Raw genomic sequence first — 25,251 nt, forward strand, 5'->3', positions numbered from 1 at the left:
TTTTTTTTCCACACAATAAAACCAAATTATTCTCTTTAAAAATTTTTATTAATTTCTGTATATTAATAATTGAGGACAACTTATATTCTTTAATTATTATTTTCAGAATTAATCTTGCCAAAACTGCATTTGCAAACTCTTGCTGAATCTAACCCCTCCAACTAATATATATACTGAAGCTTAAGAGTTGAAACAAAATGCTACAATAATAATTCTGGGAATTTGAGGGCTAGTATATAAAATATATTTTTTTTAAAAATGGAGTAAAAAGGTGAAAAGATGGAGTAAAAATGGCATAATTTTCTATATATAAATATAAAAGGCTAATGCTTCACCTCACCTCTATGGGGGAATTCAAGTATGTTGCACCCTTTAGAGCAATTCAGTTGTTGCTCCATTCGGCTGCTCACAGCTGCCAGTGCTGACATTTCTACTCGCAGCCCCCCGAGCTAGTGAGCAGAATGAGCAAATGTGACCTGTTTCAGCGCTCAAGCAGTACTTTTCATGACCGCGTGAATGTTCAGACTAACACTGCTCCTCACCTCTATTGGGGGGAATTCAAGTGTGTTGTGTGCCGGCAGCCAATAGATGGTACCCGATGAAGCAATTCATTTGTTGCTCCATTCGGGCACGCATGGACAGGTCTATAAGGTGGACAGCATGATACAGGTGACAGCACTGTATAGGGAGGCAACTCTATAGAAGGGAGGTAATACTATACAAGGCACAGCACTATACAGAGGATAGGTCTATTAGGTGGACAGCACCATACAGGCAACAGCGCCATACAGAGGTCTGCACTATACAAGGAGACTACACTATACAGGGAGGCAACACTATACAAGGGACAGCACTATACAGAGGACAGGTCCATACAGGGGTCAGCACTATACAAGGAGGCTACACTATACAGGGAGGCAGCACTATACAGGGGACAGCACCATTCAATTGTTACTCCATTCGGGCATGCACAGCCGATGCAGCCCCCCGAGCTGCTGAGCAAAAATTAACAAAAAGTGACCACTTTCAGCGCTTCAAAGGGACTTCTCATGGATGGTTCACCTTTCAACATGTCCCAGCTATCATGTTCTGATCTCTATCATAAAGACATGGAGGACTCACCAAAGTGCAACATCATAGCTAGATTAATTCCATGTGGCTTGTGGCATCAGTAACAGTGGTGGGCCCATGATTTGTATATTTGCTATACAGGGCGGCCAAGTAAGCTGGCAGAGACTTGTCCCAAAGTAGTATTCACTGCCACAGTTTTATGTTATTATTATAATTTTTTTTTAAATAGCATTAAAAGAATTCAGACTGATAAAGTAAAATTATTTGCACCATCTGTGTTAAAGCATATAATGGTTTATTTTAAAAGACACCTCCATCTCTCTGCGCAGAGTGACATGGAATAAGTAAAATGAGAAGTCAGATATCTTTCTGCCTTTGGAGCAGGATGCAAGACATTTTATACACAATTGAGAAATCATTTACAAAGGGGTGTTAATAAGTACATTACAATACAAAAATATCATTGGATGATGTATAGTAAAGGGAGTTAGAATGTATGTTCAAGGGGGTGGTCTAGGGGACACGTAAGCAAAATCTGGTGATGTTCAGGTGATCTTTATGACATTAAATTACTTGGTCAAAGTGACAATCAGCAGATAACATGATGTTAGTTCTTCACTAAAACAAATAGGAACCAAGGCTGATATTTGTCTTGTCCCAGACTGAAAGGTGCCATCAAAGTCATATCCACATTTTCACTCTCAGCTTTTTTTGGTTGATCCATCAACATCCCTTTTGGTCACTGCACTAAAGACTATTATTTTGAACAGAATTTATAAATTAATCAAGTAATACAGACACCATTTTGATTTAACTACAAGAAAACAAAAAGGTATTTAAATGATTTTATTTATTGAAAGGAGTATTTATTTTAAAAGTTTTAAGTTACTGCATTTGATAATAAATGTAAAAAATATTTTACCTAGAAGAAAACAGAACAATGACCCGCATTTACAAGGCACATTCACTTGGTTTACACCACTGCACCCGGATAGTTTGCCCAGTGCACTTCAAGGTGTGTGCCAACTCTTTGCTACGCGTCTATACAGTTGTGGACAGCCACGGAGGCCAGATTTGCTACCTAATACTACTGCAAGAATCCATAAGTTTTGTGCATCTTTTTGTACCCATTGCTTATACACCAGCCACGGCAACCATGATCATTAGTATCAGTACTTGCACCAGGTCCACGCTGGGTGCAAATGATCCATCAGAAACTGGCTTCCCTTCCCAAACATATGACTCAGAATCTCATGGAGCTTCCCATACACATCCACGAACCTTCTAGCACTCCCACAAGATAGGGCTTTTCCATGTACTCACAGTGATGTTGTCCCAAAATGCTCGATTTAATAGAGAGATAAATCCAACCGAGTTCTGTCTTTCTAAGAAAAGGAAAGAGATAGGAAAAATGGGGAAACTTGCATCTACGTATGCGGATTTATGCAAAAACTTGCCAATTGCTTCTGTGCACAGATTCAGTCCCAATTTAGGGACTCTAGAAGTGGAAAAATGTCCAAAAACATAATAAAATTCTGCAATTTCTGCAATGGAGCGTCTTAATTTATAGTTCATTTAATCAAGATATTGAGGTACCATGAAGAATGCTTTATACAGTATATGTTATTTATGTATGTGAAAACCTTTTTTTGCATTTTTGAAGTATGACTAAATCTAGGTTTGCAATATCATCCCAGGACACATGAATTACACAGATTCTGTGGCTGACTGGATTCAGTGGTATATTTACTAAAGTTCTGGTTTTTAGAAGTGGATATGTTGCCCATAGTATGTTCTCAATTGAGATCTCAGCACCTGTTTCAACCTCTCTGGTGATAAATAAATAAACTTATACACTTGCTGCAAAAGCAAAGAGGTGCTGCCCACCTCGCAAAAAAAGCAAGGAATAAACTAAATTATACCCTGGAGTATAAGAGTCAATCAATGCATTTATTGTTCACAAAAAAAATATTGAAAAGCAGATAATAATAATAATAATAATAATAATAATAATAATAATAATAATAATAATAATAATAATATTAATAATAATAATAATAATAATAATAATAATAATAATAAAAAACATAAAAAAATGAAACAATATATTTGTAAAAAAAATTATCTAAAAGCCACATTGTAAATCTCACACTTTCATATCTTGGTCAAACTGCAACATTAATACTAAATATCATATAATAAGTAGCAGTATGTAACAAGTTGAGTTCAGTAGATACAGTAGTAATTAGCATTAGTATTCAATCACAAAAAGATGTATGCTGAACATGAAGTTATTTGTAGACATCGTATCAGATGATATCAAGTCTGCACTCACAGTATGGAAAAAACTTTTTGGTCTTTAATTGGTTTGAAAACATCAATAATTACCTCTGGTGTAAAACTTGTCCAAATCACGGATGCCGAGAGTGCCAAATTTACAACAGGGGGTCTCAATCGGCAACTAAGGATATCCTCCTAGCAGGTTTTGGGTTACCTGTTCAAGTGCCCAATCAATCAGAGTGTCTGTCCGGGCATTAAGCAGCAGGCAAGTGCTGTACGCAATGTCACTGCCGCTGCCTGACCATGTCTCTCTCTCCAAACGGGTGCCAGATGCTGTAGTATCATGGTAAGCCCTGGGTCTGGAGTATTTAACAGGAGCAAGATTGCAGGCTGGTTTTAGAGTGAAGGACACCACCAGGTTATTGCTGTATCAACCCAGGTTGTGACTCATTGGAAAAGGCTCCTAGGAAAAAATCCCGGGTCATCTAACGCAGCATTTCTTCCTCGGTTTTGAACAGGGTTTTACGCGTGTAAAACCCGGGTAAGGCTCAGTGGAAATGGGTATCCCGGGTCATTCGACCAAGGTCCCATTCACAGCATAGGGAGAGCCACATTTCCAGGCATTTGGAGATTATATCATCTCCAAGTGCCAGCAGAGGTAAGCCCCGGCAGTATCCCGAGTGAAACCTGCGGTGGAATTGGGGTTCAAGGCACTGCAACATGGCTTGAAATCCATGTTCAGTGTCCCGGGCTGGTGAAAAAGTGGTAGTATATACAAAGCTGTTCTTCTTGTGGACTTTAGCATATATATAGAAAGTTCTGGAATGCTCTAGACACCAAAGACAATGTTCTTTCATGGTTTCCATTCCTTCAGTATCTGTTTTTTAGAATATAATCATGTCATATGTACATGTCATTCCTGGTACATATGTCTGAGAGATTAATGGGAGGGGTTAGCATTCAGGATTAGGATTGCTCCCATAATGCATGTGCTATAATTAAATATCTTTTAAATTAAATACCTTTCTTTTTACACTTCAAACATTTTTGTGGACCTTTCTAATTGGGTTAAAGATATTTCCATAGCAATTGGTGCCATGACTTGAATCCCACATCCAGTTGCTGATGAACAAGGATAACCGGGTGTGTTCCTTCATAAAAGTGTTCAAGGAGAAGAGATGACTGCTGCACCAGTTATATTGTCAATCTCATATCTTTGAGAAAAAAAAAACATATTAATCTGTAAATTATGTATGATCAGTGTGGTCTTATTGTTAGTATTAAATTGGGGGTGATTCTTATGGACAACCAATGAGAATGTTCTCATCAAAAAGAATGGATAGGAGTTATCTTGGGTGGCCCACTGATATCAGCTAAAATGTAACTTTTATTATATATCTATAAAATGTCAATGTTTACAGCCAAATATTTAAAACCTACACAAACAGACATACATTTGTGAATAACAATACAAATAGAGATTGTGATAATTAAAACTGAAAAAAGTCCCACTGTATATTTATTCCTAATTTTAATAATCAGATTGACCTACAGTGTGTATTCAGGTATATTTAACTATTATAGCAGTATTTCCGGTTGAGAATTAAATGACTTTGGAGGTGTACAGTATTATGTCCACTAATTAAATCTGCTTCATAAATAATAGAAGATTCAAATATACATGTGCTACTGGTGTTTGTAGCTTATTAACACTGTGTACGGATCGATGGACAAACTGTTTATAGATGAGAGTGCATTTAATCAAGTATCTTATTAGTGGGTAAGTGTACTTGGTTGAATTCACTTTCCATTAGACCAAAAAGTACATGGACAAATTTACCATTTATAATGAGGGCCAAGTTTTAACCCTTTCAATGCACTAAACAGTCTCTAATAGTTACTCGGTGGCTAGTCCTGTTCACAATTAGGACATAAATTAATCCGGATGGATAGTTCCAAAGCGTCCCAGGCTGGATACCAACCATCAGGATGCCGCTGTTGGTATTTTGAGGTATCCCAACAGCCGGCATTACATACCGATTCCGTTTGAAAGCCAATGCAGGCAGGTCTGCCCAAACCCCATCCTCACATATGCCAACTACAGAAGGGCCTTTTTAGATATTACAAATTGACTTTATCCACTCCCTATGTTGAATGTCGAAGTATGTTTTGGTATGCATGAACATCATTAGTTGTTGCCAAGAAAATAGTTTAGGAATTTGTGTAGATATGGGAATCCCTAGGTAATATAATTTGACCAAGGTACCCACTTCAGAAGGCTGGTATTCTGGAAATGTGAAGACGGTAGGGATACAGCAATATTTATAAAGAATAGTGTAAACAGTAGAGAATACCAAATGGTGCTTAAATCATCATATATATATAAAATTAAATTGGTCTGTGTATTTGTTTGTTTGTCTGTCCGGTTATGCATTTGGATAGCCCTGCACTAATTGGGTTGAAATCAATGCAAGGTGGTCCAACTGGATCCTGTCCAAGTTTTTTGGACTGAAGCCACTGAAGCTAGTCCCCATTTGAAACCAGATGCTGCTACATTGACAACCAGCCTGAAAGACATCCTGTGAGTTTTGGATTCATTGTTAGACCACAGCCCAATTAGGTGGGTCTCCCAGGTGCATTCTCCTCTGGCGTCCCATGCTGGATAGTGGTTGAGACTGAGACAGATTGTCCTGCCTGCAGCATCCTCCGGTGTTCACTCCAGACGCGGATCTGAGTCACGTGACTGCTGACGGAGGTCCCGGCGGCTGTCAACACAAAGACGGGCATTGACTTCGACCACGAGAGAACAAGCGGGCTACAGACGTGTTGGGGATAGCTAGCCAGTAGCTATAGGCTATATCATTGCCTTTATAAATCTAATTTGCTACAGTATTATATAGTTCATATCTATACAGGTATATGGCTTAGCCAATAATATAGGAGAGTGTGTTTTTAGATTTTGGAGCCTGATCAACTCCCTAAATCTGCATGCTTGCCAATTACCTGCCTGTTACATTTCTTATGAGCTAATTTAGCAGTGCTGATTATTTATTTCACATCCACTATATTGTGTTTGCATTTGTGTTTTTTGTTTTTTGTTATTATTTTAAAGTATTAAACTTTTCTATATATTGATGTGTCATTCCCATGTCTCAACCTAAATATCAAAGCGCAGTTTTTTTCTTCTATTGCTTATGCTTGTGAGGTTGGCAATCACCCCTTTAATACTGCTGCACTGATATTTGAATTACTAGCTCATTAGCGCTGAGGTGTTTTCTGTGATTTCAAGTTTTTTGGAGTTAGGGTACCGTTCGGATCTCCTGTTGGTGTACACTGGATAGAACTTTGACCAGGGGAGCCTGTTCTAAGAATTCCACTGGATGGATTTGGATGAAAACTTCACAGAATGGTAACATTGAATCCTAGAAGACATACTAGGGGTTTGAGGTAACGGTCATACCTTTTGTTGGTGTACCCTGGGCAGAACTTTTATCTGGATATGCTGGGTAGAACTTTGAGCCAGGGAGCCTGTTCTAAGCTACTACTGGATGGATTTGGACAAAAACCTCATAGGGTGGTAACATTGGATACCAGAAGACATACTAGAGAGTTGAGGTTCTGGTAGGATCTCCCGTTGGTGTTCGCTGGACAGAACTTTGACCTGGGAACACTGGGCAGAACTTTGACCACAGAAGCATGTACTGGGCCTTCCACTGGATGGATTTGGATGAAAATACAGAGGGGTGGCAATTTATCTGGGATGCCTAATGGAGTGGTTGGGGTCCCAGTCAGATCTCATGGCGGAGTGCACCAGGCAGAACTTTGACCCAGGGAGCCTGTTCTGGACCTTCCACTGGACAGATTTGGACGACATCACATACACTATTACTGCAGTTTCTCCAAACAACCCTTCTTAGTGAGCCAAGCCCTGTGTAACTCGGCTAGCACCAAGCATCTTTTTCACCCAAAAATGAGACTACACTGATTACTTTGATATGCAACACTTGGATATCTGTGTGTAAATCTGTATATGAAGTGCAACGATGCAGAGACCTGAGCTTTTTTCCATGCCAAGTGCCGTAGTGCTTCGGATACTGATTCAGTCGCACACGCACACACACATATATATATATATATATATATATAAAAAAGGCACTCACCAGGTAGTAAATAAAGATAAAATCACATATTTATTAGGACCATCATTGTTGACATTTAGATCCTCTCAGGGACCGTAATCAAGACAACTATATCCATTGTAGACAGGACAATACCACAAAGCTTGATTTTTGGTGTTGCCCTGTCTACACTGGATATAGTTGTCCTGATGACAGTCCCTGAGAGGATTGAAATGTCGAGAAAATGGTGATATTTATATGAAGTTCCTAATAAAGATGTGATTTTATCTTTATTTTCTACCTGGTGAGTGCCTTTTTTCTATTTTTGTATTTCAGATTATGTTGGATTCCTAAGGAGCACTGCCTTTGCATGTGACTTGCAGTTAAAGCTTTGAGTATGGACTTACAGGTTTATATATATATATATATATATATATATTTATATATATATATATATATATATATAGAAAGAGAGAGAGAGAGAGAGAGAGAGAGAGAGCGCACCAGGAAATCGCACACATAACATACTCGTTCAAAATATAAAGTGGTCAGGTGCCAGGTTTATATGAATAATATAACATCATCCATCCTCTGAATTTATAACTAAGTACCAGTATGGAACACAACCAGCACTCTGCATATGATGCAAAAACATGTTTAATTTCACCAACACAGGTATAAAATACAGGGGAAACAAGCCATCCAATAGTCAAAAACATGAGGCAAAAATTAGTACTTATTCAAGTTTAACGGGGAGCAGTGCTCTATAACCCTCAATCTCCATAGTCACATGTAGTAGGAGCATGTCCCGACAATTATTTCGTGGTCACCTTCTTCAGAGGACTCCATGAGATTACGGAGATTGAGGGTTATAGAGTGCTGCTCCCCCGTTAAACTTGGATAAGTACTCATTTTTGCCTCATGTTTTTTGACTATTGGATGGCTTGTTTCCCCTGTAATTTATACCTGTTTTGGTGAAATTAAACACATGTTTTGCCTCATATGCAGAGTGCTGGTTGTGTTCCATACCGGGACTTAGTTATAAGCTCAGAAGATGGATGATGTTATATGGGGTTGGGGTTATCTAGATTTTATTTTAACATATATACAGTGACACATGGGGAGGAGGGGTACTAAATTGGGCATACATTGTTCCTGGGGGTGAGGGTTGTACCACAGGACCTACTACCACTAGGAGGCTGTTATCGCAGGAGATCTTTTGGGGGGGGGCTAGATGTTAAATTACAATGGCGGCCTATGGACTAGGTATATATATATATTTTTTCCAATATATGTTTTATTATGTTTGGTAAAAAATATAACCAGACACAAGTAATCCAGTGAGCAGAATACAGCACAGATCACCAGACATCACAGAATGAGAAAAACATTTACATAAACAGGAGCACATGAATGCAGCAGTCCATTAGAAAATAGCTGATCAGAATGTAAAAATCAAAGCATGAAACAATAGACATCACGGGGGAGCGGAAAAAAGGGAAAGACCACCACATAAAATGAAAATACTGGCAATGTACAGCCCAACCAGTAATAAAGAAGCAAAAAGGACTATCCGCATAGCAGAAGGTAACTAAAACAACATGAATGAGAATGTCCCATACTTATATATTCACTGTGGCAAAGGTCACAGAGGACTTGAAGTCTAACCACGGACCCAAGACAACACAAATCTCTTCATTTCTGTTCACCCCTAGGAGTAGATCATCTATGGCCATATAGAGGACTAATCTATAAAACCCACCCTATAATGGTAGGTTGGGAAAGAGAACGCCAGTGAACAAGGATCACCGCCTTGTAGTAGGGATTTTTTATAGCCTGATATAGAGCCGGAAGTCAGATTCAATGGCCAAAAGGAAGGATCTGCAGGAGTACCTTTGTATCTGTGTACCACACAATTGAGAAAATCTTTGCCCAAAAGGGTCACAGGACTAAGCAATGCCCACCAGATATACAGTGGAGAACCTACCGCTTGATTACATCTCCAACAGCTACTAGACATATTTGCCAGGGCCAGGGGGCAGTGATACCATTGGGACAGGACCTTAAATTGAGTTTCTATTATGGAGTAACTTACACAAAAAGGTAGCAAGAAAAGCTTTCTTCCAAACCTTCTGATTTAATTGGAGTTGTAATTCTTGTTCCCAATCCCCAGTAAATTTAGGTAGCATCGAAAAAAATTCTCAATCAGGAGTTTATATCCTCTAGAAAGAAAGTGTGCCGGGCAAGTAGAAGCAAGACACACATCCTCAAAAGGGGTCAGATATCTGCCACCAGTCACACTCTGATGAAACTGCCCCTAAACATTGGCAGAGAAACTGGTTAGGACTACTACCCTTCAGGATTCCAGCATCTGGTACCTTGATTTGTCCTTTAAAACACTGTGAGACCTAGCGCTATGACACTGGGACTGACGTGGCTGCATAATACGAGAATGCCAGCTTCTAAAAGGAGGCTAAGAGAGGATCTGATCACCCCTTCCCTCTTTCTGGCTGATTGCATTATTCGAGACTGCATGAGGTTGAGAATAGTGCTGGGTCCATTATGCATGTGGTCTGCCACTCTCCCTCCCCGTACTGACTGGATCTTTTCATATGGTGCACCTTCTTCTTAATAACTCCTCCTTTATCGAGGGTAGTTCTCTCCTGTAAGTGTAGATAAATCTAGTATAAAAATTAAATGAAAAGAGAAACAAATATATAGTGTAATACTATTTAATAAGACATGTGCGTCAACAATTAAAATATACATAAAAAAACAGCAATCCTATAAGTGGAATGGAGACAAATTACCGGCAGATCTTTCAGAACTATAAGTAACATCCAGGTTACAAGTTCTGTGATAGCAGGATGGAAATCGGAATCGTGCTGGAGTCTCGGGGCTCCCTCCCAGATTTGTGATCTTATAGTTCTGAAAGCTTTTTTTATGTATATTTTAATTGTTGATGCACATGTCTTATTAAATAGTATTATACTATATTTTTTTTTCTCTTTTCATTTAATATTTATACTGGATTTATCTACACTTACGGGAGAGAACTAACCTTGATAAAGGAGGAGTTATTAAGAAGAAGATGCACCATATGAAAAGATCCATTGGAATAAAAAAACTCATGACTTTTCTCTGTAAAGGAATGTATTCATTATCATTTTTCATATATGGTTTGGTGTTTTAGCAAGCAGCGGAGGGAGGGTTACTCTTTCTTCTTTGTGTCCATTTTGTTTGGAGCTTAGGGAAGCCTCTCTTAGAGTAACCACCCTAGGCTGCTACATTGTGCAACAGGAATTATCCACAACTTTTCAGTATTATCTATCAAAAAGCAGTTTATTCAGAGTTGCTCAAGTCTCCTTTAATTCTGCTAAGCATGTGTCAGAAAGGGAGGACTTTTGAGAGGTTTCCAAATCCTTAAGTTTTGATAGAAGGAGACTTTTTTGACCTTCCTTTTTTAACATGGATCCTAATTAGTTAAGTTTACCCCTTAGAACAAATTTGTGAGCCTCCCACACCATGACCCTCAAGACCTCTGGAGTCTCAATGAGGGAGATGTAGCCACTGATTGTCTCGGACAGCTGGGATTTACATTGGGTATTATTGAGGACAGTCTCATTTAGTCTCCACAAACACTGTTTGACATGGGGATAGGAGGTTGACAATGTCAGGGAAATTGGAGCATGGTCAGATTACGTCATTGGGCCTATGAAAGTATGTCCAAGTTAATAGGGAAACCTATGGGACAAGAAAAAATAGTCTAATATTAAGTAAATGTCATGGGGAGTGGAATAGAATGTGTAATCCCTAACACCCGGATTTAGGAGACTCCACGTGTCGACCAGCTGGTGTTCTTGCAGGGTCTGCCTTACCTGATGTTGGAATTTAGAAGCACATCTGGTAGGATTACTAGAGACTTTGAGTTCTAGTTGTACAGTCCAATTCATATCTCCTCCCACTACCAGGATACCTTCAGCCAAAGAGTTCACCCAATCTAACACCTTGGCAAAAAAAGCTGGTTGGTTCTGGTTGGGTACATAAAGTTTAACAAATGTATATGTTTGACCATATAATTTGAATTTTATCAGAAGAGCCCTACCCTCAACGAGGCAAAATCCTCCAGATCTTGCAATGGGAGTCGTGACAAAAACAAAATGGCAACACCTAGTGTTTTACCTTTGCTGTTGTTGCTAAAAAGGCCAAGGGTTAATTACGGTCCTTAAGTGGAGGAGCAGCACCGCACTTAAGGTGCATTAAAGTGCATGTCCTGTATAAAGGCCATGTCTGACCTTGCAGCAAACAAATCTCAGAAGACTCTAGAGCAAGGGTTCCCAACCATGGTCCTCAAGGCACACTAACAGTCCAGGTTTTGAGGCTAGCCAGACTGGAGCACAGGTGACTTAATTAGTACCTCAGTTATTTTGATTTAACCATCTTTGCTCAAGCCTGGATATCACCAAATCCAGGACTGTTAGTGTGCCTTGAGGACCGAGGTTGGGAATCACTGCTCTAGAGCATTTTTCAGGTATATTTAAAACTTTAGCATTAATAAATACTAATTGAATAGTCATTGCTTGTTAATCAACCGCCATCATAAATGTGTAACAGCACTAGGGTGGGATAAGGGAAACAGAGAGCAACAAGAGGAAAGGAAGGGGAAGGGAAGACACAGTAGACAGAAAACATATGCAATTTGATAACCCAATAGAGAAAAGTGAGAAAAGATAAAATCCGCTCCTTGAAGGATTGGACATGATAAGCACATCTGAGGCCAAGGAAAAACATAGGCGGATCGGGGAGTCACTGGGGATTAAGGACAATGACAACCTTAAAAATAAACATGAAATTTTAAGAAAAAACACCTCTTAAAAAAATGTAAATAAAAAATACAAGAAAGAGAAACAAGTAATCCTGAACTGAGAGTTCGATGGAAAACCTTTATGGTATGCAGTCCAGTAGAGTAGCAGACTCACGGAACTGCTTCAACATGAGGCAGCTGGTGTTCAGAATTCCAACACTAACCATATCCAAAGAGGAGCTTAGAAATGTAGAAATATAAAAACTGAGTCACTAAGACAGTGGGCACTACAGGTAGAGGTCAAAGAACAACACAAGCCTCCGTCAGGGTGGTGCAGACACCGGAGGGTTTGCCAACTCCTAGGAGATTTCAACAAGCTGCCATCACCAGTGGAAAGAAATGAAGGTATACAATCTAGAAGGGGATTCTGCCAGTCAGGCAAGGCCACCAATGAGATGCCCAAGTCAGAGCAAACGATGGGTAGAACATTTGGTTCATTGAGTATAGACATTTTTCCATTGTGGGTAACCTGCAAACTGAATGTGAATCCCCATCTATATTTGATGCCCAATTTCTGTAGCTCTGCTGTAAGAGGCTGTAGGGCTCTGTGATTTTGTAGAGTGGTCCAGGAGACATCCTGAAAGATTCGTATACACTGTGCATCAACAGCAATGCTATCCAGATGGCAAACCTTGCAAAGGATGGCCTCTTTCTGGGCATAATAATTAAAATGGCAGATCACATCCCTGGGATGATCCATTATTGCAACTCTCAGCAGGAGGGCATGGTGCGCTCTGTCAAACATGATGGAGTTGTTTGAGTCTTGGTTGAGGATATCATTAAAAATTCTAGTGAGGAAGTCTATGAGACCCTATGTATAGGGATGTCTTCGGAAATGCCCCAAAGCATCAAGTTGTTCCTCTTCCCTCTGCTATCCCGGTCCTCCAAGTGGCTTTGTAATAGTTTAAATTCAGTTGCCTGCTGGTTCAAGGATTGCATTGTGGGAGGCCACTGAAGTGTCAGTAAATTCTTTGAGGGAGGATAGCCGAATGCCCAGATAAGATACATCAGTTTTGATGGAATTAAGTTCCATGTGCACATTGTCCTGGAGTCTGTGTTCTAACTGCTCAAAGTCCTGTTTAGTAGACATAGACTTCCAGCTGTAAGACTTGGACAATAACAACAGCCTTCATGAGGGTCCAGAGAAGCACTGTCCTCCATCTGAGAAGGGGTATCATAGGTGGCGGACAGTATCGAGAGCCACAGCACCATCACCTTGCAGGGGACAGAGCTTTACCAGAGGCCACAGCTGCTGAAACTGGGGTAGGCCATAGCATCAGGAGCCATAGATCAGTGCTGGAGAAGGGGCCAAAAGAGTACCACAATGCAGATGGGGGTCAGGGGACCTAGGTATATTTTTATTAACTAAAATAATTAAATATATTTTAAATACTTTTTAAACATAATTATTTTTTTCTTAAATTAGTCAGATAAGTGGTTAAACACGACCTTTGCAGAAACTCACTCTGTGTGTCTCTTAGCAGCTTCTCTCAGTTGCTTTTCTCTGTACTTTGTAGCCCTGGAAATTTCCTCTACATAAACTTAATCAGTCTGACTCTAATGGGGTCTTATCAGTACCTCCTAGTGGCTTCCACTCCACTCACAGTTGCTTTATCCCTTGCTTGTGTCTCCTTCCAACTATCACTTGTGTCCTCCCTTCAACTGTCATTTATTTGTCTATTGTTTTTGGAGCTCCTGCAATGTATTCTGGGGCATGTAGTTTCTGATAGCCGTGAATCCCTGCAGGGTTGATGCTAGATCCAAGTAGGCAGAAGGACCTCTGATGTCACAACCCTGTGACTGCTACGGCAGTGCTGGTCAGCTAGCACTTTTACTATCCACGTGGATATAGAGGGTTAATAGTAATGTGTGGTGAGCAAAGCGTGGTGAGCATCCACTTTTGTCCCTATTACCGGGAAGCAGTCGCGAAGCCGACGGACGTAATCCCGACCGCCGGCTTCCCGACTGTCTAATCCAGGCAAGTGTCTAATGACAGGCGTCAAATTCACAATGCCTGTCATTAGACCTACACCAGGACCCTGACACCAGGCTTACCGATCGAAGGTAAGCTGGTCGCCAGGCGCGGACAGCCGCGCGCAGGGGAAGGGTTAGGTTAGGGGCTCCCGGCTGGGACTTAGGGTTAGGTACCCCCCTGGGAGGTTAGGGTTAGGATAGGGGAAGGGGGGGTTAGGGTTAGGCACACCCAGGGGAAGGTTAGGCTTAGGCACCCCCCCTGGAGACTTATGGTTAGGCTGCGGGGAAGGTGGGGTTATATTTAGGCACTTAGAGGGGGGTTAGGCATTTGGGGGGGAGGTTAGGGTTAGGCACCCCTAAAGGAGGGTTATGGGGTAGAATTAGGTTAGTATATACTTACCTTTGGACGTTCGAGATCTTCACCCCTGCCGGGCTTCCGCTGTAGGGATTTGAACCGCCGGCCGTATGGTTGAAATATGATTCCCTATTACCGGAATCTTGCTCCTCCCTCTGTTGTCACTGGTTACATGGTTGTGATGTCAGAGGTCCTGATGTCACTTCATTTTAGACCTAACCTGCATCCCCAACAGCCATGGCCGCTTTGGGCTGAGTTGAAATTGGGATAGTAGTTGGTGGTACTGTGTTGATATTGTATCAAATGGTTGTAGTATAGTCTATAGTGAATAGGTAGGTTTTGACAGACCAATTGAAATATTGATGGTTTGGGGACAGTCTGGTCAGGTGGGGTAGGGAGTTTCTTAAACAGAAAGCAGCATGGGAGAAGTATTGGAGGCTGGATTGAAAGGCAGGCAAGGCACATGACAGATGCAATTTTTTTGGAGTGCGAAAGACTTTTTCAGTATGAGATTACTTGAAGTGACGTGCAGTGAGGTAAGTGACTGGGAAGGCGCTGGCTAGTATGAGAGCCAGATTTACATATATATAAATACACCAAAGGGTTCATGGTGGCATTATACAAAGATGCAGCAGTATACTGTACAGTGCTGATAATCTAGTGTGTTTTGATAAGGGAAGTGTGGAAAAGGTAGACTGGGGAGGCAGTGCCTCACCTGCCATACACTTTTAACTCCAGAGTTTTGATTATAAAAATGATTAGAATAATACAAAGAAGATATTTAAAATATAAACATTTTTCTTATTTTTATAGTAAGAATGGTGGAATATACCTAAGTATGACAGGAAAGACTCCGGCTCTGATTCAGAGCCGGACGCTCTGACCAGAGCGCTCGCTCTGAATCAGGGCCCACCTCCATAAATATGGAGCGTCCTCCTGGACGCTCGTATAGCTGTGGGTCCCCACCCACAGCATATACGAGCGTGCAGGGTGATGGTCGCGATGGTCTTGACCATCGGGACCAGCGCCACAGCAAGCAGAAGCCTGCGGTTGAGTTTCTCAACCGCAAGGCCAGGAGTGATTTTGGCTCTATCAGAGCCAAAAGCCGGCTTCTGACGGTAGGTGTTCCCTTGGGAACGCCTCCGTCTGGCAGGCACGCCCCCGGCACGCCCTCCAAAGGGGGCGTGCTGTCAATCAACATCGACAGCACGCCCCCTTTGATCAGACACAACGAGCGAAGGAAAGTCCTTCGCTCGTCGCGTCTCGCGCATGCGCAGAGCTCCCTCCATCGTGCGCATGCGCAGTGCACACCATCGACCCACTTGCGAGTGGACAGCCGCTCGCGAGTGGGTCTGAATCAGGCCCTCTGCCTCACTTGACCGCACACGTCACTGGAGATCAGAGATGTATAAAATGAGAAATATTGGTGAAGATTTTGAAGGTCATGGTGGATAGTTTGAATTAGATTTCAGAGTTTATGGTCAGCCAGGGTAGGGACTGAAAGAGTGTTAAAGTGGGTAAAGCAGTAAGAGAAATAGATCATCCTCCTTAGCTTTTCTTTGCAGTTACTTCAGTTATTTATTCTCCAGATGTATTGTTTTCTCTTGTCGTGGATGTGAATGAGCAACATAAATAGCTGATGAATCATCAGGGATATAGAATTGCTAATATGACTTCAGTAGTATCAGAAGAACACCATATTTCCTGAATATAGTGCTAATGTGTAGTTACCCATACATTTTTGTGGTTTCTGATTGAATCCTCATTCAGACAAATCCACTTGGGGCCAATTAGCGATGAGCACACTACTTTTTCCTTATAATCCTAACAAATAATTGTTTAAATGTTTCACCTGTTTGGCATTTGAACTAGCTCCTCTCTATTGCTTGTGATCTTTCAGTATATTGTTTTTATTACTCTTGGGCACACTTAATGTTTAAATCCTTATTTAAATATTATCTATATTAAAGCTAATATTTGTTCAAGAAATGTGTCTGTGTTTTTGTTTTATTATTGTGACCCCAGAAATACCTCCTGTAGAAGCTTCAGTGAGTTCCAATTGCAGTTTTTTGGGCTTTTCAGTCTTTTCAACATGAAGAATTGGTGGGGGACGGACACTCTGCTAAAGTAACATCACAGTACTTAGATTCAATAAACTACAATTTCCATCAGCCACTGACTGTACTCATAAAAAAAATAGAGATGTGCAAAGACCGCCATGTTTTGGTTAAAAATAATTGCCATCTTTTGGTTTTGGCAAAACCACCCTCATATATTTTGGTTTTGGATTACTTAAAAAATTTATAAAAATAGCTACAAATTTGTAATTTTTACCTGATTTGTGTTCCTACAGTATTACTAACATCAATAAAAATTATTTCCAGTCATTTCCAGTCACTTTTGACAACCTCAGAGCTCACAAAATTGTTTTCATCAATAATGGCCAAAGGCTGCAGTGAGCTGGCTGGCTAGACTAAGTGAGTGGCACAGGAATGGGATTGTATTGCTAACAGCTGTATAGCCACCAGTTCAAATCCCAACAGTGGCTGGCCGAATGGAGGAAATCCCGACAGCGGAGGTAAGTATAGCTAACCCTCCCCTCTCCCCCCCTAACCCTAACCCACCTTTAGGGGTGCCTAACCCTAACCTCCCCCCTAGTGCCTAACCATAACCTCCCCCCTGTTAGTGCCTAAACCTAACCCCCCCCTCCCTGCACCCTAATCCTAACCCTTCTGGGGGAATTCCAAACCCTAAACTCCCCTGGGTGTGCCTAACCCTAACCCCCCTTCCATTAGCCTAACCCTAACCCTCCCTGGGGGGTGCCTAACCATAAGTCACCCTGGGGTGCCCTAAATCTAACCCTACCCCTCACAGCTAAGAGGACAGGCACCTGTACTCACCTCGTTCAGGCCCGCATTGTTCTGCATTCCGGCATCAGCATTATGACAGGCATCAGTATCTTGATGCCAGTCAAAAATCCCTAGCTGGCATTCGCCGGTCACATAACTACATCCCATGGAACAAACACATGACAATTTAAAAGAATACATCTGGCCGACAGGGTGGCAGTTTAATAAATTACTGTACAGAATATGACCCTTCATACTGTTTTTATTAAACAAGAACTGATAGCCTAAAATTAAGTCGAAAAGAAAATTGTAAATACAACATAATACCAAATCACAGGCCTCAGGCCGATATAAATTGTACAAAGTAGAAAGTAGAAATTGATAATTAATTAATTCATTATTAATAGTTAATAACAAACTTCTTACACTAGTGAATCGCAGACCCAATCAAATAAAAGTCTCATTATTAGTGTTTATATAAAATTAGTTAGGCAGATATAGTCTACTGACTTATTGATTTTCCATAATTATTTACACGGTATTCACACTTTAGTCATCACAAATAACATTCATTGTATGGAGCACAGTTGTGATAATCATGTGGAGATTTGTAACCTTGTCTTCATGAAGTCAAAATATTGCTGTGTATCAATATCATTTTGATTATGGGCCAAAACCCCCAGTAAAGTAAAGAAATAATAATATATGCTGCTTGACACATACACACAATCTTGGCAAAGACTATAGTAAAAAGTGGTGCACAATAGAATTGACCTTGGGCCCTCCCACCGACTATTGTGGCTGAAGTGCTTGGTTTGTTTCAGCCCCCACAAACAAAAACATATTGGTGGTTTGGTTAAACCGGGATGTACTCATGTACAGTATCCGACAAACACATACACAGTGTTAAAGATGCCTGCAGTCTTTTACACCCTTCCTACCTACTCCATTTACCTACAACTCTCTCTAACAGCATTTCTAATGGCATCTATTTAAGCAGAACAATAGCCCACACCTTCTCCATACACTCTCCTGTGCAAAATGGCACCTGATCATGAGTGAGGGACTCTTAATATGAAATACAAAACATGCAAGATCCTAGATTTCTGGGAACATTATGTTTTGCCCTATCTAAAGATCCGATCTTGGCATGAAGACACGAGTCGGGGCTTGGTTCACTCGGAAACCTCAAGTTCAGGTGTTTTCGGATTTCTGCAAAACCAAATCGCTCATCTCTATTAAATAGTAGCACTAAACTATATATGTCTCTCCCTGTGACATTGGAGTCAGTGGGGTAAATTTACTAAAGTGAGAGTTTTAGAAGTGGAGATGTTGCCCATCGCAACCAATCAGATTCTACTTAACATTTAACTAGCACCTTCTGGAAGATAATAGCTAGAATCATATTGGTTGCTATGGGCAACATCTCCACTTTAATAAATTTACCCCAGTGTATTAACATGCCTCTTTTTTCAGTACTAGAAGACATCCAGCATCACAGAAATGTATTGGAGCATTGTCAGAGAGGTGTTCCATTAACTCACCCCACTATTGACCTCTGTCCAGCCTGTATCACTTCAGCTTAGCACTGATGCGATGTGGAATGGTCACTGTGTGGGTGCAGAGCACATACCTTTGTTCTTGCAAAACCGCAAGATCTCATTCATAATGTATGTCACATGCATGAGGATTGTCCAGTGGTGGTAGGACTGTTGTAACAATAGCACCATCCTCATATGGTGCTATGTGTTAGTTGCCAATCGATGAACATTTACTATACATCATTTTACACAAGGAATTTATTTCTTCCAACAGTTCCTTAATCCTAGAACCTTTGATTACTAGCATGTCTCTATACCACTCAGAGAGGTCCTGTCCATACTAATGTAAATCAATTTTCTTTATAGTTTTCAACTCTTTAGGTTACTAGGAATGTCTAGATCTGTGTAATAATCAATGACTCAATTGGCCATGTGTGAAAACAAAGTGTCCCTAAGAGGAGTATTTTAAATTGTTCACAACTTTGTAGCAAAGAGGAACAAGAGAATGGGATTTGTAACAAGAAAATGAACTCCAATTTTATTATGAGGACAATGAGCCTGATTCGGAGAAGCATGGAGTTCATACTTGGCTGCATTTTCGCACAGAGGCCCTGATTCAGAGCCGGACGCTCTGACAGAGTGCTCTCTCTGAATCAGGGCCGTCCTGCTGAAATTTTAGAGCGGCCTCCTGGCTGCTCGCAAAGCTGTGGGTTACCACCCACAGCTATAGCGAGCGGCCAAAAAGATGGTCGCGATGGTCAAGACCATCAAGACCATGGTGCTTGCGACGAGACCCTTGTGGTAGGGTCTCGTTGCCGCAAGCCCTGGGGTGCTTTTGGCTCTATCAGAGCCAAAAGCACTCCCACTGACATCACTTGTGATGTCAGTGGGGCCGGTCCCAGACATAGGCGTTCCCAAAGGGGGTGTGCTGTCAATCACCATCGACAGCACGCCCCCTTTGTAGCGAGACCTGGAGCGACGGCTTGCCCGTCGCTATCCGGGTCTCATGCATGCGCACGACGGAGCTGCCTCCGTCGTGCGCATGCGCACTTGGCCAACATCGACCCACTTGCGAGTGCTCAGCGCTCGCGAGCGGCTCTGAATTAGGCCCAGATTTGCAAGTGTGAAAATATGCAAATGAGTGTTTAAGCACTCCAATTTTAAACATAATAAGAGCTGCTACCATGCTGAGACTTGTTGTAAAATGCAGGAAAAAGAACAAGCAGGTGCACACTCTAAGCACTAAGAATACTGATAGTCAAAATAAATAGATAAACACTACAATTAACATGGAGTTTTAAGCTAGGTACACACTGACTGATACATTGGCCGATCAAATGATCGGCCAATGTATCTGCTGCCCGTCGGAAAGTGTATACCCGTGATATGTCGGTGAATGTCGGCGTTCACCGACATATCACATTGGCTGTGCTGCACAGCCGATGGACCGATATGTCTGCAGACGTATCTGTCCATCGGCAGGTGTGTACGAGCGGTCGGCAGACCGCCCATACGCAAACAACGGCAGCCCCCTGGTTGCCGGGACCTGCGGGCAGGCACAGATGATGGTTGTTCAGTGTGTACGAACAACCATCATCTGCTGTATAGTGTGTACCCACCTTTAATTAGGTTTTTAGCACATGTTTGACCAAAAATGCTTGCCCATCCACCCAATAGCGTAACTAGGGTATATGGAGCCCAGGCCAAATTTAAAATTGAAGCCACCCCACACCTATGTGCATGCACCGAAAAAATGGGTGTGGTCACAAGGGGTGTGGCCACTTAAAAATGGAGCATGTCAACCATCCATTCCTTAATGCAGTGCCTCTTATACAGTCCCACTTATGTAGTGCCCCCAGTAGGGGTCCCCCCTTTGTGGGTACCCAGTAGTGCCCCTTATACAGTTCCCCCAGTATGCAATGTCCCCAGTAGTGATCCCTCTTATGCAGGACCTCAATAGTGCCCCTTATACAGTACCCCCAGTAGTGGTCCCGCTTATGCAGCCCCCCATCAGTTTCCCTTATACAGTACCCCCAGTAGTGGTCTCCTTTATGCAGGCCCCCAGTAGTGATCCCCCTTATGCAGTGCCCCATGTAGTGGTCCTCCTTATGCAGTGCCCCCAATAGTACCCCTTATACAGTGCCCCCAGTAGTGGTCTCCCTTATGCAGGTCCCCAGTAGTGATCCCCCTTATGCAGAGCCCCATGTAGTGGTCCCCCTTATGCAGCCCCCTGTAGTTATCCCCCTATCCAGTGCCCCTTATACAGTGCCCCCTGTAGTGGTCCTCCGTATTCAGTGCCCCCAGTAGTGGTCCCCCGATCCAGTGCCCCCCAGTAGTAGCCCACTCCCCAGTAGTGCCCCCAGTAGTGGTCCCCCCTAATGCAGTACCCCCAGTAGTAGTCCACCCCAGTAGTAGTCCAAAAATAGAGGTCTCCCTGATGAAGTACCCCAGTAGTAGCCCCCTCCCCAATAGTGCCCCCAGTAGTGGTCAACACAGATGAAGTGCCCATGGTAGTAGTCCCCAGTAGAGGGTCCCCACGATGCAGTGCCCCTACTACACAAACACACAAGTAAAAGAATCCCGCCCCGGCTCCTGCTCCCGCCACCGTCCGCACCACCGCAGTCCTCCTGGGCTGGTGTGCTCTGCATTATGGGAGAGACATCATGACATCTCTCCCATTAAGCATTGAAGGAGCCAGAAGATGGAGCTAATGAGTGATCTCCAGTCGACTCTTATAGTGGGCGCAGCAGCAGCAGGCAACGAGAGTCTGTCTGACTCTCATTGGCTGCTGATTAAAACACACATTGCCGCCGTGCTGGCGGCAATGTGTGTGTAAATACACCAGCCTGAGCTGGCTCCCACCCTCCGCCTGGCACTATTGGGTAAGCGCTCAGGGGGAGGGAAGGGGCTCGACTGTGTAGCACAGGATGGTGCTTGGCGCAGGGAAGCCTAGAGCCGGTCCTGAGTCAATGTGTAGTGCTGACCACACTCATTGCGGTCGGCACTACACTGGCTAACTAGGACCAGTTGGTACCGTGGCCGCACTCAGGAGCTCATTAAGAGCCGGTCGCTAGCAAGTGGCAACTCGTTGCAGACGATGTACACTAATGTGCGCATGTGTGTAGTTCGCAGTGCGCATGCGCAAACTGGTACAAGCGATCACAAATTTCTCACTCGCCCTGTGTAATGAGTGACAGGAGAGGCCATTGTGGGTGGTCACAGGAGCAGGCCAGTAATAACGGTGGAGTGGAGTTGCGATCGCAGGCGTAGCAAAGTGTTTTCATGCCATTTCTGGGGCATGCATAATTAACAGGCAGCATCATAGTTCACGTCACCTGGTTGATTTTTACACTGAACTGCTTGCAGTGCTTGTGGTAGGGTACAGACAACCGCAAGTGCTGCTGTCAGATTGGATTGATTCCCATGTATATACTTCCTGGAGAAGACGTACACAAGTGGGCAGCTATATACAGGCTGGTGGGCGTCTAGAAACACACGGTGGGCATGCTTATGCCTTGCCGTGCGATCACCTGCCTTGACGTCACTTAGCTGAATTTCCATATTCTGGGAGCGAGCGGCTGCAACTAGTGAGCAGGTCTGAATCAGGCACTCACTGTGGTTCGGCACTACACTGGCTAACTAGGACCGGCCGTTACCGTGGTTCAACGGCGCCCAGGACACAAGCCCCGGCTGCCCTGCCATAGTTACGCCACTGCATCCACCACATCAAGGTGGACCTCATCAGATGGGTTCCTAACATCCCTAATACTTTCACATTATAAAAATGTTTAAATAACTTTCCATAATAGTGCCCATTCTAATATGTAGATAACAATGCAAGGACCTGTACTAATAAAAATCACCTAAGGGCAGATGGTAGGGTTACTAGTACCATGACGAAGGAGCAGTACCAGATTAAGGTCTATATGGGCCTGGAGCTGAATTTTTTGAAGGGCCTATAGTGTGCTGCTGCAGGAGGTATGCTCAGCATGGTGGGGGTGTGGCTACTGATATAGGGGTGTGGTCTGTGCCATTCCAGGCGCCCTGCTAGCCAGATGCTGGAGCTATGGGGCTGTGACAATGCCACCCACAGGGCTCTCTGCCCTGTGCGACGGCACTAGTCGCACCGCCCTCCTTACGGTGCTGGCTAGAAGGAATATAAATTAGTGTTAGTACAGGAGTTCAGGGGCGGATTGAGAACTAAAAGTGGCCCTGGAAATTTTTTAAGAAGTGGCCTCATGTGGGTGGCTCCAAATCACCTGTAGGCGGGGTACCAAAACCAGAGTACAGTACATCACTATGTATGTGTATCTACAGTATCTTTCTTTCTATCTATCTAATCGAAGAGTATGTAAATTAAAAAAAAAGTGAATTATAATTAAATTGAGTACACATGATGTGTATGATATCTCACTATTGCACCAATTATTACATGAAAGGTTGTAAAGCACCACTATATACACATGTACAACTCTCAGGGGCCTATTGATCAACACTCAAATAACATTTTTAAGGACATTTTTCTTAATTACCGTTATTTTAGTATTCATGAAGATACTGTACTTAACACAGGAGATATCACTGATATCTCCTGGTTAAATCTGCCTGCGTAAATGTCCACACTTCTCGTACATTAGTATGGGGATATAGAAATTAGGCTATTCATCAAATTCCGAAAATTATGTATTTTCGGAATTTGATGGTGTTACTATACGCCACTCTGAGGTGGCGTACAGCGGGTTACACTTCCCTGCTGTCAGCTGGGCAGGTCCTCCGCCGGCTCCCTCCATCACTCTGATCGCTTCTCAGGCTTCGTCTGCTGTGCTGTCACTGTGTTCTCCCGGCAGAACACAGTAAAGTTCAGAAAAAAAAAATGTTTTTTTTTATTTTTTTCTAAACTTTACTGTGTTCTTCCGGGAGAACACAATGTCAGCACAGCAGACGGAGCCTGAGGCGGCTGCAGCGGCCAAGTAAGTGGGGACAGGGGGGAGGTGAGTTGAGGGGGGAGGGGGGATGGTTGATGGGGACAGAATTACCGCAGCTGTAGGCAGTGCTGCGCATGCGCTGGTTTTATGGATGTAACAGTGCGTGCGCAGCACAGATTCCAGCTGCGGTAAGTTAGTGTAGAGAGGGAAAACCATCTATTTCCAGAAAAGCTGTCATCGCAAAAATGACAGTTTTCGGAATAGATAGTTATGGAGAGGAGGAATGATGAATTCTTCCGGTAATTAGGTAGAACTCCATGTGAGTTCTAAAACTAATTACCTCAAGAGAATTTTTAGTTACGACGAATAGGCCCCTCTCTCTCTAGAAGATATAGATATTTAAAGCTATCTATCTATCTAATCTATCTGTAATAATCTATATCCAGCTCTGGTGATGCCTCTCCTGAATGCATGCCACAGTGAGTGCCCAGTGAGACTGCTCCTGTCCATGGCAGAGGTGCCAGGGTGCCTGCTCCCATTCCTGGCCTGGTTGCCCGTGCTGCTTTGACTCCGGCACTGAGTGCTTGACCAGCTGTGCAGGGTACAGGATCTTGCTGGGATTGTTCTTGTAGGACAGGCATCTCCAGAGCAGGAAGCAGGCCAGGTACAGATGCCAGCTCTGGAAGCTGGGGATGTGCATGGTTTGGGCTTGGAGTTACTGGGAGCTCCTTGTCAGCTCCCACCCTTTATATACCAGGAGCGGGCAGAGGGGCATCAGGTGTCAGCAGTCGCAGGGAGGGGGAGTGGCAGTTCCTCACAAGGGACAGGGTAGCATGGCCGCACACAGAGGAGGGACAGTTACATGGTGCGAGGCGGCAGTTACAGGGTGCGGGGTGCAGTTGTATGTAGGTAGTTACAGGGATTAGGTTGGGCAGTAACAGGGTGGGGGTTTTTAGTTGCAGGGGGACAGTTACATTGTGCAGGGGTGGGAGTTACAGGATGCATGGGGTGAAGGTACAGCATGCAGGGGTGGAAGGTACAGGGTGCAGGGGTGTCAGTTGTAGGGAAGGCAGTTTCAAGATGCAGGGATGACTGTTGCAAGGTGCAGGGGGGGCAGTTGCAAGGAAGCAGGTTCATGGGGTAGGGGATGGGTAGACACAATAGCAGGGTAAGTAAGGGATTGAAAAATAACTTAGATGGGGTGTAGGATCACAGCTCCAGGCATCAGGCAGGAACTGTCTACAGGAGACTAGATGAAAATGAGTCAGGAGAAG

The 25,251-nt window shown here is 42.9% G+C and overlaps 1 long non-coding RNA gene across 1 annotated transcript in view; it reads right to left on the minus strand.

The window, feature by feature from the left end:
• Window positions 1–1,477: 1,477 nt before the first annotated feature.
• Window positions 1,478–25,251, minus strand: part of LOC148519787 (uncharacterized) — a 35,387-nt gene continuing 11,613 nt past the window's right edge. The window contains exon 3 of the long non-coding RNA XR_015878911.1: window positions 1,478–2,456. This is a non-coding gene — a long non-coding RNA (uncharacterized LOC148519787). The remainder of the gene's footprint in view (window positions 2,457–25,251) is intronic.

Source organism: Taudactylus pleione, unplaced genomic scaffold, assembly GCF_031769625.1.
Source record: "Taudactylus pleione unplaced genomic scaffold, aTauple2 ptg000183l, whole genome shotgun sequence".
NCBI classification, from domain to species: domain Eukaryota; kingdom Metazoa; phylum Chordata; class Amphibia; order Anura; family Myobatrachidae; genus Taudactylus; species Taudactylus pleione.